The 15,934-nt window shown below is 35.7% G+C and overlaps 1 protein-coding gene across 12 annotated transcripts in view; it reads left to right on the top strand.

Moving 5' to 3' along the window:
- IRAG1 (inositol 1,4,5-triphosphate receptor associated 1) overlaps positions 1-15,934 on the top strand; it is a 108,897-nt gene that overhangs the window by 25,347 nt on the left and 67,616 nt on the right. The gene's annotated exons all lie outside the window — the stretch shown is intronic.

Genomic DNA, 15,934 nt, shown 5'->3' with positions numbered 1-15,934 from the left:
ATCAAATAAATTCTATTGAAAAGAAAAAATCTTAAGGTATTCTCAAAGCTAATGAAAAGTAGCTTTGTAAAAGTATAATAGGAAATCCTTCAACTTTCATTTATTTTTCTTTGCTGGGCATTGTAGTCTGTTCGGATATCCCCCAGCCATTTCAAGCAATCTTTGTACTTCGATTGAATGGGAGAAGTATGAGCTATTTGTTCTAAATCTATAGCAAAAGCTGCTCTGCTTCATTGTTGCTAATGAAAATCTTGTCCTCGCCTCCTTCAGAGGCTAGAAGGGCATCTCTCTGCGAAAGCTGCTAGCAACTTATTTTGTTTCTCTTGGCACCCTGTAGTTTGTCCTTTTTGGGGACAGGGGTTGTTGTGTGTGCATGTATATCTGTTTTCTGGTAGTGTTTTCAACTTCATAGCAAAATAAGCTTTTGATTTATTTATTTATTTTCCCAATACTGTATCTCAAGTTTCAGCACAGTGACTATTTGGTAGGAGTTGAGACAGTAGTGATAGAGCATGTAATCAAATGCGAAAAGTATTTTTGCTTTATTGGCAAGGTAAATTTTGAGAAGAAAATAAAGTAACTGTGTGAGCAGATGTGGATAGACTGTTACAGAGCTGTGTTTTGTCTGTGATTATGTAAGAAATATTGCTACTGTTTCTGTATGTAGTTGCAGAGCTTTGTATGATTTGTACATCATTCAAACTGAACTTTAGTCATCCTTTAGGCCTGTTGTGTTAGCTAATCTCTTACCAGGCAAAATATAATTAAGGAAATCCAATCTATTTCACATTATGCCCTTTAAACCTACTTTAATGTGATGGTTAAGACAGAAGGTGACCTTGAAAAAGGGAATGATGAGTCAGACTTTTGAAAGAGGGATTAGGAAACTCCCCACCACACACACACCACAGCCCCTCCCAGTTACTCTACCCATGAAATTCTCCAGGGTATGTGACTTGGTATGTGTCAATGTGGAACTACTAGCTGCCCTACATATTACAAGTAAGAGCAGAATTTTACACTGTTAACCAAAGCTGCCACTTATTAGGAACACAGGTGATTGCAACAGGTCAAATTATAAGGGACAAGTGCCAGGTGATATAGTGCAGGAATTTAAAGCATTTGTGTAGATTACCAGCTCTGTGCCCATTTGAGGGTGCTGTCCCTGTACGGCTGTAACATGACATCTGTGGTTGAGAATGGAATGTTACAAGTAATGAATTCGAATGTAGATATTTAGATAAAATCCTATAAGTAAACTTGTGCATTCTGAAACAAAAATGCAGGATCACTTTTTATTCTGTATGTCACTCAGTTTGAGGCCTGTGGCAGAAACTAGGTCCACAGTCATTCATTTGCATTTTGCTGCTGAGTTGCTTCTAATCTCACTTTCCATTTCAGCAGAACAGTGTGACTGCTGAAGTCTCCAGATGTCACCATGAAGGCCTTTTCAGTTCCTTAATGTTCACTGAAAGGCCACAAATCCAGAGATCTGTGATGCTGAACTCACGTTCCATAGTTTGATTTAGTAGAAGTTTGGCTTCCAAAATGAGATTAAGCTGTGCAGTTGCAGTGTTGTGGAAGCCAAGGTTTTGACTAGTGGTATTGAGAATCTAGAAAAATGTTTGAGTGAGTGGACATGTAGGATGTTAGTGCATCAAGTGGTTTATTGGCACAAAAAATTTAATCCTTTTAGCCTTTATATGTCAAAATACAAAGGTTGAAATGATTATTAATAAAGTATTAATGAAATCCAGTGAACTGTGCATATGTCTAAAAAGTATGACACACCAAACAGTAATGCTCAATTTTGAACTTCATGGAAAGATAGTACTGTGAAAGAGAATTAAATAGACAACTGAAAACGAAATTAAACACCATTATATCTCAGAGACATAACATCTTAACTGTGTGTAGCAGATTTTTTGAACATCACTTCCCAAATGAGTAAGTCTGGCCTATCAAGTGGGATGATAAAGAGGTGGATGCTAGATCTAGTCATTTTAATTACTTGGATTTGTTCCATTGAAATGTGGTTGCCAGGATATTGTTGCCTGAGTTATATAGAAGACAAATGCAGATGCTATACTCTTGCTGGTACAGAGTATAGAGATGACAACACTTTTTTCAAAGTTTTCCTATTTGAGCGTTTTTCATGTGGTTTTGGATCAAAAATATTGTTTAATAGTCATACCTTCTACACATGAAGTGTTGCATTATTTCTGTTCGTTAGCGTGAACAGAGAAGTTACTTTGTATGTGAAGAATCCATCTTAAAAATGAGAGACCACAGCAAGGTAAGAGATTAAAATTTGAGATGGATATTTTCCTTCTGTGTCTGGTTTCATACTTGCATAAATCAACATGTTCAGATTATTAATTGAGCATGCTGCTCAACCAAATCTTACTATTTATAGACTAATACAGGGTTACACAAAGGTTAAATGAAAGTAGGATAATTCAGGCTGCTTCAGACCACTTGTCTTGAAAGAATTATAAAAGCTGTAGACTCTGTGCACTTCAGACTAGTCTGTGACATGGATACCAAGGCAGCAGAAATGAGCTAGCTCAAGCACTAGCTGAGCAATGACAGCACAGAGCTCGCTAGGTTATTGCAATGCTCAGACTGAATCTTTGTTCAAGTTGAATTAGCTATTCTTGACCTGGGAGTCTTAGAATTGTACAGGCTCAGAAGAGGACTACTACTCTTTAAGTCAATAACATTGAATTTGAAGGGGAGGTGGGGGGTGAAGAATAAAGTTACTCCTACAGAGCAAACATGCAGTTATCCTCTTGTAGATAAGACAGCACATACCTTCAAAAGCCTAATTGGTATTAAAAGGTCTTCAATTATTTTCTTCTTTCCCTTTCTTGAATTTACTTATATATTTTATTTCAGTGTAGAGTGTGTGGGTTTCTTTAATTGCCTCTGAATGATTAGAAAAAGATAAGTGTCTTCAGGTTAGAAAATGTTGCACAGCCTTTCTGTCGTTTGGTTTAGGGGCTACACGTAAGGATCTGACTTCAGTGATTTTAGGTTTTTCCTCTGCTGGTTAATACTGAAGGTTTTCTGGGTTTTGGATTTTTCTTCAAATGTTTAATCAGAAAGCATATCATAAACTTGTTTTTTAAATGTTCTGAAAAGTTATGTATCTAATAACTTCAGGTCCTTTTGTTGGAGTGATGTCTGCTTAATATTGTAACGTTGTATTCTCATTCTCCTGTGTGTATGCAAACAACCCTCCTTCCCTACTCCTTGCTCCTGTTCCTTGCAGGAGTTAAATTTTTAACACTCAGAAGTATTGTCCTGAAGTTACTGTGACCTGCCTAAGAGATGACATATTAGCATGAGGCTTTTCTCATGATCATGTTAAGGCTGAAGAATATTTTATGCATATACTTGTAAGAGGCTCTCTCGCTTCATTTTAAAATCACTTTTAAAAATAGTTATCTGTTTTACCACATCTTTTGATTTATGAGAACAGTGTTGACAACATAATGTTGGAATACTTGCTGTTAAGAATACAGAAATCCAGTGGGCTATAGGTTGATCTAGCTATCTAAGGAGAGGGACAGAACAGGAAAGCTCTAAGTAAATTCTTAAAACTGTGTTTTGTTTTGTTTTTTCAGGTAGATAGTCACGCAGTGTTTAAAAAAAAATAAATAAAAATTTACCTGTGGAGTCATAACACATGCTACCAAAAACATAAGAGTAAATTAAAGTATATGCAAAAGGGAAAGCAATGTTACTGTACTAAAAAAAGGGACATGAGGTGGCATCAGGTAGTAAGACCTGATATAGAAGAAAGAATTACGTTTTCTTCGAAGACATCTCTAGACTTCTGATCTAAGTGTTTAAAGACAGGCTAGTAAAATGGTAAATAACTGTTACTTCTTAGAGTGACTTAATCCTAGGCTTTATTTGAGGAAATCCAGGAACTTTTCAAAGAGCACTACTGTTTTATGAAATTTCCATCTGCAAGCATAGTTTGGTTTTATTCATGGTGAAACTTATGTCCTTTTCACTCTTTGAAAACCTGAGCAGTAGATTGGAATTTGCTGCATGTTTTAGCAAACAATAGGTATTTGTATGAGTTGTGTTATGACTTACTGCTTATAAGAGTTTTAAAACACGGTCTGCTCTCAAATTGTGCCACAAATGTTGGTTAGAGTACTGAGCCCCAAGGGCTTTCATGCAGTAAGTTTCCAATGGTTTTGATATGCAGTGTCATACTTTCCTCCTTTGGCTCTGGTGCTTTTATTTCTCCTGCTGCTTCACAGCAGTAGGAGTCTGATTCCTAACTGTTCTGGAAACATCCTGAATGTTTTGTTTTCTGTCTTGTCTGTGGGGACAAGCAAGTGTCTAAAAGTTTGCTCACATTAAAATGTACATATGGAGTATAGTTTAGCTCTTCAAAAAATGATGGAAATAACACAGGAAACAATAGTTGTGAGGGAGTCCTAAAACATGGCGCTTTATTTAATGGCATGAGAAGTACCCACTTTCAGCAGCAACAACACCAAAAATCTCACTTTGTCTTCTCTCGTCTGCCTGAATCAGTTGGGGCATGAAAAATAGCATCATAATTGCTTTCTAAAGTGTAACGTTCATCCAACTCAACTCATTTTAACCTGACTAGGTTTTTTGCTGTTTACTTTGCCTGTTTCTTAATGATATTTTCCCAGCTAGAACATTATGCTAGTCTCTTATTTGTTTCAGTGGACTTAGAATATGACTTCCCAAGAGACTGCTTTTCCTTTTTTTTTTTTTTTTTTCCCTCCTTTTAAGGAAAGGCAACTCCTGAATCCCATTCCTAAAATGGATGAAACTGGTAGTTTTTTCTAACTCTGGCCAGTGTATATTCACACTATACTTTTTCTGTGAGATGAGTGAGGAGACTACAGCCTGTTAAATCATTACATATGTTCTGTTGAATTCCACTTAATTTGCATGTGTACACATGGTCTGTGGTAAGAATATAGTAGGAGAGCTTAAGACTTCCTAAGCAGTATTTTTTGCATGTCATTAATTGATTACCTTTCTTCCAATCCAACATGCAAGTACAATTGGAAGGAGACATTGTCATAAATGAAAGGAAGCTTTATAGATTATTTTTATGTGAAATTTGAATCACTAAGGGTATGTGCATATGATTTCTACACACGTCTCATTGACACCTCAGGTGGTTTAGGCAACTATTTACCAAGCCACTTGTGTAAACACCTTGTGTTTGTTACCTCTTCTATTTCACGGTGATCTTTTTTTCTCCCTGGAAGTACTGGCAGGCTTTGTGTTTATAGCTTATATAAAAAAAAATAAAACAAGTGTGGGAGGGATAGTTCCACCATATAGTGATAGTATGAATTATAATTGGGATAGTTTGTTATTATAGTCATTTTACTTGGTTTCAGCCGAATGTCAAATATGAATCTTAGAGGAATTTTCTCCAGAGTGTATGGATAAAAACTTGTTGTCCAGTTATACTTAGTTTCTTGCTTTGTCAGGGGAAGAGGCTGCTGGTTTTATTTATTTATTTTTTTTTGGTGGTGGTGGCTTTTGGTGCTTTGGTTAGTACTTGTGTTTTAGTTGTGTTTATATTTCCTTTTTTATTACAGAGCACAAAAGAATCTTTTTTATTCTATATTTGATTGAATTCCAATGAAATTCAAACTAGTAAAATTCTACTGAAGCTTCTGTAGAAATCCAGTGTAGTTTTAGGCTCTATATAGCTCTATTTATATTCATATCTAGCTAACGTATCCTTCCTTATCCAAGGAAGAAAATGGAGTTACGTAGAACATTATGCAGAGCTATAGTGTTTTCTGATTTCTAGAACTGGTCAAAATGCATGACATTTGTACACACTCATTTAAGATTTCAGTTGTTTTAAACTTGCAATCCGATCATATGAAATTTGACACTACATCTTTATATGTGTTTAACTGCCTGACATAAAATATTTGTACATATTCTCTGCTACAGCTTCTCTGCACATCCCTGTCCAATGGACTTAATTGCTGCCAATACATACTGTTTTCTTGCTTGTCTGCTTTTTACTGAAGTTTGTAGGGTTTTATTTCAGTTGAATATAAACTATCAACTATTCAGTCAAGTAAAAAACTATTTTTGAAAAGATAAATCTGAGTTAAAGGATTTTTAATGATAAAATTGCCGAAGTAGAAATACATACATTTAAAGAACTTTGGAAAAATGTGTTTTCCAGACACAGCATTCCACTTTTCTTCCTACAAACAATGTAGGACAGTGATTGCTATGTAAACAAAAATACCAATGCCCATTTTGACTTGATCAGACTTTGAGAAGTTGATAAGAAAATACTTGAATATTGGGACTAGTAAACATTCAAGACAATAAAACCTGCAAGGAATTGAGTGAGGCAAAGAAATTTAAATGTAGAAAACATCTACCTTAGAATAAAGCTGAAAAATCATTGCAGGTTGTTTTTGTTTCTGTTTTTTAAGGGACTGGAACCATAGAAGAGCAAGGTAAAACGAAACCAGTTGGCATTAAGGCCAAGTGAGCAGGGACGCAGAAGCTCACAGAATAAAATATAACAGTTCTCATACCCCTAGTTTGCAGTAGAATATAGTGGAGTTAGGCCTGACTGCAGACTTCTTCATCTTTGTTCCATTTTCATCATTGAGGTGGGATAGAAAACAAGTTTCGGTAAGTTGAGGTAGAATTCCCCCAGCATGGGAGAGTGAGTTTCCCTTGAGTGTCTTGATTGTTAAATGGGTAGTCAAAATACTAGTATACCACTTGAATTATTGCAAGATGATGTATTTTTGGTCAAAAATAAAACCCTTCAATGAGAAGGTACAAATGTCAGCAAAGATTTTAAAGGGAAGATTTCTCAGCTGCAAAATGTTAACTTCTACTTGGGGAAAGAGAGGAGAGACATGTACCGCAGGGTAGGGGGTAAGTGGTCTTGTTGCTGTGATCTGAAACCATGTACATAAGCACCAGGCTAACCCTGTGCTGATCTTTCAGTGGGGCTTTCCCCATCATCCTTCTGTGAGAAACAAGGGATTTTTTTGTATTCCCTATTTTTATAGGGAAACAAATGGTTATCAGGAAGTGTTAGTCAACTGTGCATTTTTCCAAAGGGGATTTAAATGCTAGAGTGAACAAATAATACTTTGAACCTTAGCACTTCGATACACCTGTTCAGAATGCTTTTTGTTGCTGTTCTCTGAACCAAACTTTGCCTTGCAGAAGCTGGTAGTTCATGGCTATAAAAAGCAGCAGGCCCTATAGTCTAAAAGGCAGACAGGCAAAACATGTTGAACATTCTTTTCTTCACCAAAGCCCTGTTCTGTTGGGGAAAAAACTTTTGTGCCTAATAATACCTTTATTTTAGTTGTCTTGTTTTTAAAAATAATTTAGTTTTGTCAAAACTTTAACTGCTTAGTTTTCAAAATGTACGAAGATTTCAAATGAATGGGTTGTTAACTTTTAAGGGACATTTAAGGGAAAAAAAAAATCTGCAGGTTATATTTACCTTTGTAATTTAGCGCTATTTCTCCTGGCTTTTTTTTTTTTTCCTCAGAAAGAAATTAGGGTTTACATTTGAGTCAAGTAAACAAAGGGTTGGTGGTCTGGATTTATCCTTTTTCTAATTTGTGGTGTCCTATCTGTCCTCACCAACCTGTCTGAAAATATTAAAGGATATCATTTCCTTTCGGGCTACTACAATTCATTGTTTCAAGTTAATTTTACAGATATTTTAAAATAAGTGCCTTTTGTCTGGGGTATTTTGCACTTGTAACTGAGTGTAAAAAGTCTTTTACATACACTTTTAAAAACTTAGTCGTCCATATAAATAATACACAAATTGAGGTCTGTAACTGCATGAATGTATGCTGCATTGTTTGCATATTTTAATGATGTGAGTTAAAAAAAAAAAAATACCTAGACATTGGCATTATACTGTTAAAGCAATTTTAAGAATACTGCAATGCATGAACTTTCAGTTTGCAGCATAACAAGTACCTGGCATTACCTATTCTGGTATGAAAGAGCACTATGCATGTTCTGAGGATGCAGACAAGAATGAGACTTATTTTGAGTATTTATATTGAGGAATCACAAAATAAAAATATTTTTCTTGATGTTTTGAGCAAGTTCCTTTACTCCATACAGTTTGGATACCTTGAAGCATTAGTAAAACTCTTTAAAAGAAACACGTTTCAATACACAAAGAAGGATGAAAACTGGCAAGTATGTTACACTTGAGGAACTGAGGAACTAAGAGGGTTTTGCGTTTTTTTTTAACTGTCTATTCCTTCAATAGACAATTGAAGGGGGAAAAATACATCAAATAAGTGAAGTTTTATGTACATTTGCATAGCTTGAGGCAACAGCTTGGAGAGGGGTGAATTGTATTTAAATCTCAGGCTACCTGGAATTCTATAATTCTATAGCTACATAACTTGTCTTCCTCAGTGTCACACAACTGAGCACTTTTGCTGTGGATTTGGATACTTTACAGCTGATACCCATCTTTGTTTTATTTTTCTGCATGCAGCTGCCTTTTCTCCAGATCTTTCCCCAAAGGACATTTAATTGAATCACCTTGTACAGTAGCCAGACTTCAGAGGGAAGGGAAAACAGAAATGCTTTGCAGCTCTCAGCCAGGGAGGAGGGGGATTCATAAACTTAGGCTGAAAAGCTGCTCTTGAGAATAATGCAGGCACCCAGGATAAGTATGTGACTTGTGTTGTTTTTGTTTGTTTGTTTTCTTTTGGTTTTGTTTTTTTGAAAATAGCACCTAAAACACTTTGCAAAGCCATGTGACTAACTCAAGAGAAATGGTGGGAGCATTTCCACGGAAAAGGAATGCTGATAATCATTTTAGCCTAACTGAAGAAATCCTCTGCAAATACAACTATTTCTGTCAGTCAGGAGAGGATAATGATGAAGCAATAATGAACAGATTGCTTTTGTCCCTTGGTAAAAACTATGCAGCTTGTTCTAGGGAAAGCATTCTGTCAAAGTTGATGCTATCATCATCCACATCAGCGTGCGGCAGACTGGAGTATGTTTTTGTCCATGCTGCGTTTGCCTTTCTTAGAGTATAGAGGACTGTTTGGGGGGATTTGAGCACATGCTTGTGTTTAAAACTCTTCAGAGTGGAAGAGGAGAACTTTAGATAACAAGTTGCTGCCAGTTGTTATCAATCGTCTAGTAAAAGCCAGATATTCTTCACAACATCTGTGGGGTAGCAAGTAGAAAGTGGACTGACTTTTCACCTGTCCTGTTTTGTTGCTTCTGCATCATCAAAATAGGGAACCTGTTTCTGCTCTGCTTCAACTTCATTGGAGGGAGAAGGTGATATGAGCTCAAAAATCTAGGAACTGTCGGAGTATTGCTATGCCTAGTAAAGTTGGTACCTTTTGCTTTAAAATGTGTGTAGTAGTGTGGTGCTAACAGAATCCCAGATACAATACAGAATACAGAATCCCAGATACAAGTCTTTAATTGGTGTATGTGAATATACTTCTTGGCACAGTTAAGTGTGTGTGTATATATGACAAGTAAATTTTTCTTACTACAATGACAGTGTAAGAATATAAAGTGGCTGGACTGAAGACTAATTAATACATTTAACATTCAGTTAAACTCTGTTCCAGCATCATCATAGCTCTTCAAAGTTACTGGCTTCTTACGTACACGCTGCTATTTATATGTTCTCTTTTTCCAAGTGGATAACTGCAAATAGTGTTGGTGGTGTTTTAGTTTTGTTTTGGATTTTTTTCTGTTATGGGATAGTACTTGAAAGGAAGGTCTGAGACAGTTGTGGGTGGAGACTGTTATAAATAAAGCAAATGTTATCTCAAAATATAAAACGATGAAAACTTTTTTTGGTGCTTAAAATGCAACACTGAAGGTTTCATTACCTTATTGCAGCATGGCACGATGTAAGTGGTTATGCATTTCTAACTAAAAGAATGTCAGTATCTTGTTTTGTGAAAGTTCAGCGTGTGTTGTAAGATGATAAAGATTTTAAAGTATAGCTTTTGGGTATCTGCTTATCAGATTTGTTGATTTTCTGCACACAGAACTGCTGTTAAAGGCTTATGCTATACAGGATTATCAAAAATGTTTGTATGTTTCAGAAAAATAGAAAATCTGGCTAATAACTCAAAAGAAAAATTGATCTTGCTGGTGTTTCTGAATAAAAAAACGTGACTTTTTTTTTCACGTTCACTTCAAAGAGATGCCTAGGAAGGGAACGTGCAGAAAAATGGGTCATCTGGTTGTCTAATAAGAAACACCAATCAGGAAATTCCTCTCAGACTTGTCTACAGAAAGAAAGGTAGGGAGGAATTAGTAGGTTTTAGGAGATAGGAGGTGATAAAGATGTGGTCTAGATCACAGGGAGGAAGGATGAAAAGGGGGGTGGAAAGGAGCAGGCAGACAAAAGAAATTCTAGTCGTGTATTGGTACTAGTATGTCTTTGCAGCTAATCATGAAATAGTGATGTAGGCTGTTTTGGAGGCATGACAGAATGCAAGGTGCTTTAAGGGTGATCTGGCAAAACTTCTCACTGGAAGTGCAACCCTTTAAATGTTGGCAGGGAATGAAGCACCACTCCTATGCTCAACAGCTACTATTGTGCAAAGCTAGGAAAAAGTAAAATAAATTACTCCGTTAATCCCAGCCTTCTCCTTATTATGCTGCTCTCTGGGAGGCAGGCAGATGTTTAGCTATATACATATACAATATAAATAAGAGGCCAGTGAACCAGGAATGACTGGCTTGGTTTCAGGTGCTTTAGATCTTCTCAAGTGACAGAAAGAATCATAGGATAAAATAACGGCTCTAAAAGAAGCTGTACAGTTCGCTCAGTCAAAAAAGTTTGTGCACAGTTGCTAGATGCTGAATGAGACATGTCGCATTGAAGTTAATGGTATATGTTGATACTGAATATGCATAATCAATGTTCCATTCTGAAAAACTTAACTGCTGAATTATTAGCATATGCTTAGTATAAATCTGTTATTTGAGAGTAAAATAAATGAAAATTGGATAACGCTAAGGGAACAAGCAAAAGTCATGGTTGCATCCATAGGTTGAATCCTTTCCTTGTCAAACATCAAGTAACTGCTGTATTTTTTTTCCAAAATGTTTTATATATATATTTTCAGTGCATAAAATGTTACCTTTATTTTTGGATACAAGAACCATGCTGACCTAAAAACAGTGTTTTCAGGCAGATCGTTTTAACTCAAGTGATTACAATTTTCTCAAAATTTAAGTAACTCAAACTGCAAAACTGGTCTGTCAATGGAAAGTGACAAACATTACTACTGATGCTTTTTTATTGTTTTCTTTTTTCTTTTGTTTTTCTGTCTTGTGTGTTTTTTTTTTTTTTTTTTTTTTTGGTTGTTCTTAGTCTCATGTGTTGAATTGCACTACATTAGATTTCTCTCTTAAGGAAGAGTACAAAAGCATGAAACATCCAATGAGCCCTGCAACAGTCTGGTAGCAGCAGTCCATACAGTCAACAAAAAAAAAAAAGTGAGTTAACAAGACTTTTCTCCAGAATTCTACTTGGAGAGCTGGAATAAGTTTTCTATCCTCATTTTTCTTTATGGGCTGCTTGAAAATTCTAGAATAAATGATGAACAGTAAAATTCCTCTGTTGGTAACAAGTATTAACCAAAATTGGTCTCTGGTAAGAGAAACCCTCCTCTGGCAGGGTTTTAGTTGTTTTACTTTCTGCTATAGGAATGTACTGTGTTCCTGATAAAAGCTTCCAATACTACTTCATAATCATGTTTATTTTTTCACTATGTGGTAAATGTACTTTTCAAGTTGTCTTAAATCCTGGGGCCATTAATTGCATTGGTAAACATGCTGGATCAATATGTGTAGGATATATGCTGATATTAAGTTTCACGTGTGATTAAGAATTATTATTTAGGATTAATTTAGGTCAGGAATGTCAGTTCAAAGTCTAAGTATGTCTGTCTTGCATTCTTTTCCTAAGCAAAAGCAAAGTCATGCTTTTCTTTCTATGGATTAAAGGATCTTCTTGCAAAATTTTAATTTCCTTTTACTTGGATTAAAATATGATATGAAGTCTAAACCTCTTCCTGAATTCAGTATTCATACTGTAGTATAACTCTACTATTTTGGCCTAGATTAGTGCCTAGTATTAGTCTCGTTCACGTGTACTTTAGAGGTCAGCAGTATGCTATTGTGTGTACACACATCTGTGTGGAAAGAGAAGCCTGTCTTCCTGTGGAATTTTCGCCCTTCTAATATTTCCCTTCTGCCAAACTCCTTGCAGGCAAGGTAAGATGAAGCTTAATATTCAGCTTGGAGTGAAGATTAACCTCTTCAGCTTTTCTGTAGCAATCTCCAGAAAAGTCATTGTAAAACATTATCCTGATTCATCTTTTTCCCCCCCCCGCCCCCTTGGACTCCTGCTATTATAGGAACTTCACTTTTACAACTTTTAAAAAGAAAAAAGGGGGAAAAATACTTGAATATGGTAAACAAATATCCAGTGGTTTCTGTAAGTACTTTGTGTAACGTTTGTCCAGAAAGACTTGACTAATTAAACTGTGTTTGACAGTTTGGATCATTTTATTGATTATCTAGCAAGGGATGCTAGTAAACAGATTGACATTTTGTTTCTTGGACTCTGTCTCATGTAGAGATGATTAGCTGACTATTTTGAGACTGAGGAAAAAAGGTTAATTTTATAAATAAAGACTCTTTATGGCGTAATTGGTAGGATTTTGGAAGTGCTTGAGCACTTCTTTCTGAAACATCTTTCCACATAACAGGGACTAGTTCATAGAACTATCTATATGACCTCAAAGCGAATTTCATTTACATTGGTGTCCGTATAAATGTTTTCTGTAAAATGACAGGGCTACAGCATATGTCTCCTTACTGTGTTCCTTTTTGTTGTTTTCTTCTGACATTGCATATTCTTTTAACCCTATATTTCTAATTCATGTAAAGCATTTCTGCTATGGAAAGTGGGAAGCGAAAAAAAAGAAGACATCTAGAGAAGTTGCTGCACAAACATTGTTAAAAGGACCATAAAGTTTTGTTATATTTTGCACAAATAATCTAGTTTATTTACTCAGCTGACTGACAGTGAATATTGACTAATACAATCCTGGGGATCCAGCATACGTTTTAGTTCAAGTATTCTAGATTCCAGTTGGGATTTAGTATTCAGAAAAAGAGTTGAGTTCCAGATGTGGAAAGTTGCCTTGTATATTTTTTTCTAATATATTTACTTACCAGACCTGGTAAGACCTTACCAGACCTTACCTTCTTCATTTTTATATTTTGTTTAGATCAATCTGCCAGATAAGATAACAACACAGTGTTAGCTGCGTACATAAATAATGGATGCCAGCGAGTGTGATGATTCCACTTTTCTATGCATTATAGCGGTAGCAGCATACAAGCCAGAAAACCCAGAGAAAACATGAATTTGAAGCAAGATGAATATTTAAATAAACAAGAAAAAAAAGTGTGAGGAAAAGGAAGGCACATAAGAAATCTGGGCATAAACTTGAGGCTCAGTTAACTAGTTTTTCCAGTTGAGGAGAAATAACATGATGACAAGAGCTTATGTGATTGGTTCAACAAGGAAAACTCAGTGCTTACTGGCATTTGTGACACTGGCTTGAAATTGACACAAATGCATTCTATATGTGATAGGGCAAAAGTCTTAAAACTGATTTTAAAAAAGTCTGGATTGTTTTTTACAATGAAATATAAAAAAAATGTATCATAGAACTCTATTTGTAAGTGCAAATATCACTTCTACTGCAAATTTTTAGCTTGTCTGATTAACAATTTTTATATTTTAATCAAAAACCAAATAGTGTACTGCCATATCTTGCCACTTGTATTGTCAGATATAACATGGATCTTTTTTTGTCACATGGATGAAGATTATGTATGGGCAGAAAAGATAATAAGCAGTATTTTAATGTAATCTGTTTTAGAGTCCTGAAGTGTCAGTTCTTCAAGATAGTATGGGAACTTTTATATAGCTATCTTCTAGGCATTTCTCTATACATATGATAGAGAAGAATTTCCAGTTTTGTTTTGAACCCATCAAAAGCTCAAATGAAAACACAAGCTTTTGAGTTAATTTTCATGTCCTGACTGCCCAACTAAAGCCAAAACTAGAGAAAAATAGTTTAGCGAGATTACTTATCTGCTGTTGCCCAAACAAAATAGCTTGCACTTAAAAAATGGCTGTGCCCCAGAAAGAAAGATCCTCTCTGAATTATTTCAACATGACTGTGGTGTTCGTACTTGTGGTCATCTCTTCAAAGGCACAAGTAAAAAGTCTTAAATCTAGGAAACCCAGCTCATGAACCTTTGTATTGAAACATACTCTATTGCTTCTTGATGTGGAAATCAAGGAAACAGGAAGTTAACTGGTGGGGGCACATGTATTCTATTTTCAAGCCTTATTTATTCTCCAGATAGCTACATCTGAAGTAGTTCAGAATACTTATAAAAGAAAATTTGATGCTGTTCCTGGAGGATAAGTTACCATAATAAGAGCAACATAAACATGTGAGTTCTGTGACAAAGGTATGTGTGAAGGCGAAACAGTTTGCCACTATTGTATGTGGCCAGGCATTTATATCAATGTTTTACAAGAAGGTGATATCACCAGGTTTTATATAAAAATAATTAAAATATATATATATATAAAATTATATGGGATGTATTGTTTTATGTCCTTTATACATCTTTATCTAGTTAAAGTAATTGAGATTTTAGCTGCTAAGATTCCCTCATTCAAAAACTTGGATGTTAGCTAGAAAGTTTCACTTGCTTTTGGCCAGAGACCCTTCAGATGTGTTTAACAAATCCATGGGCAAAACACTTGCAAAATGAGCATGCTGTTAGATACAAGAATATACAAGCTGTTTCAGGAGCTGAAGATTGGAAGCATCATTTTCCTTTTGCCTATACTTCTGGGGTCCTTCTGTGTCCCCCATATACTGTCTGAACAGCAGAGGTAATGTTAGTGTGGTGCAAGTAGATGGGCCAGACAAAAGAATTGAGACTCATTTGCTCTAGGTTTCTCCCATAACAAGGGCATTAGCTTAAACTTTCTTTATAAGCTGCTTACTTAATGATGATTCTAGAAACCTGAAAATATTGACACCTCCATTTATCAAAAAAACTTGCTTAAATTTGGCCAATGGTATTATAGGATGCTAGACAAATGAACAAGCGATTTAACCAGTTTCCTTTCCTAGGGGAGAGTAGTGTGAACAGGCAGTAAGCAACTTGTTCTTGCCCAAGCTGGGTTCAAAGCAATTCTTGGTATGAAAGGGATGCATGCAGATTGAAGAAATATACAACTTCTGTGCAGGCAAATGGAACACTTGACACTTGCGACCTAGAAACTGAGAAAATTAAACTGAAAAATTATGAATTACAGGTGCTAGCAAGAGACTTCTGTAGTTGCAAATGACTAGATGAGAGACGTGTGTTCTTTCAAAGAGTTAGGTAGAAGGCTAACTGTACTGGGCAAGAGAATATTTGGAAACTCAAGTTTGTGGGTATTAGAACAGTGATCCAAGAAAATGAGCGATGTGTTAAAATGTCTATTGGTGGGCCAGTAAGTGGTACAAAGGACATCAAAACCTCATTTTTGAAACGTGTGTGTACTCTCATCATCTTGATTCAAGTTTAAATGACACTGTTACAAGTTTCTCAGAACTCTTTTCCAGTGTTGATTTTTAGGAACTAAGAATGTCTTAAGTGTAGAATATTAGACCTACTAATGCAAGCTCAATCCTGATATAACACAAATGAGGTTCCCAGCCTTTTATTTTCTTCTTAAAGGGACTGCAATATACTGCAGTCGGTTCATTTGGTTCATTTTCACCCCTTTCTTATACAA

Source organism: Cygnus olor, chromosome 5 (assembly GCF_009769625.2).
Source record: "Cygnus olor isolate bCygOlo1 chromosome 5, bCygOlo1.pri.v2, whole genome shotgun sequence".
NCBI classification, from domain to species: Eukaryota; Metazoa; Chordata; class Aves; order Anseriformes; family Anatidae; genus Cygnus; species Cygnus olor.
Note: the sequence above shows the minus strand (reverse complement) of the source record. Positions and strands in the feature narration are given on the sequence as shown.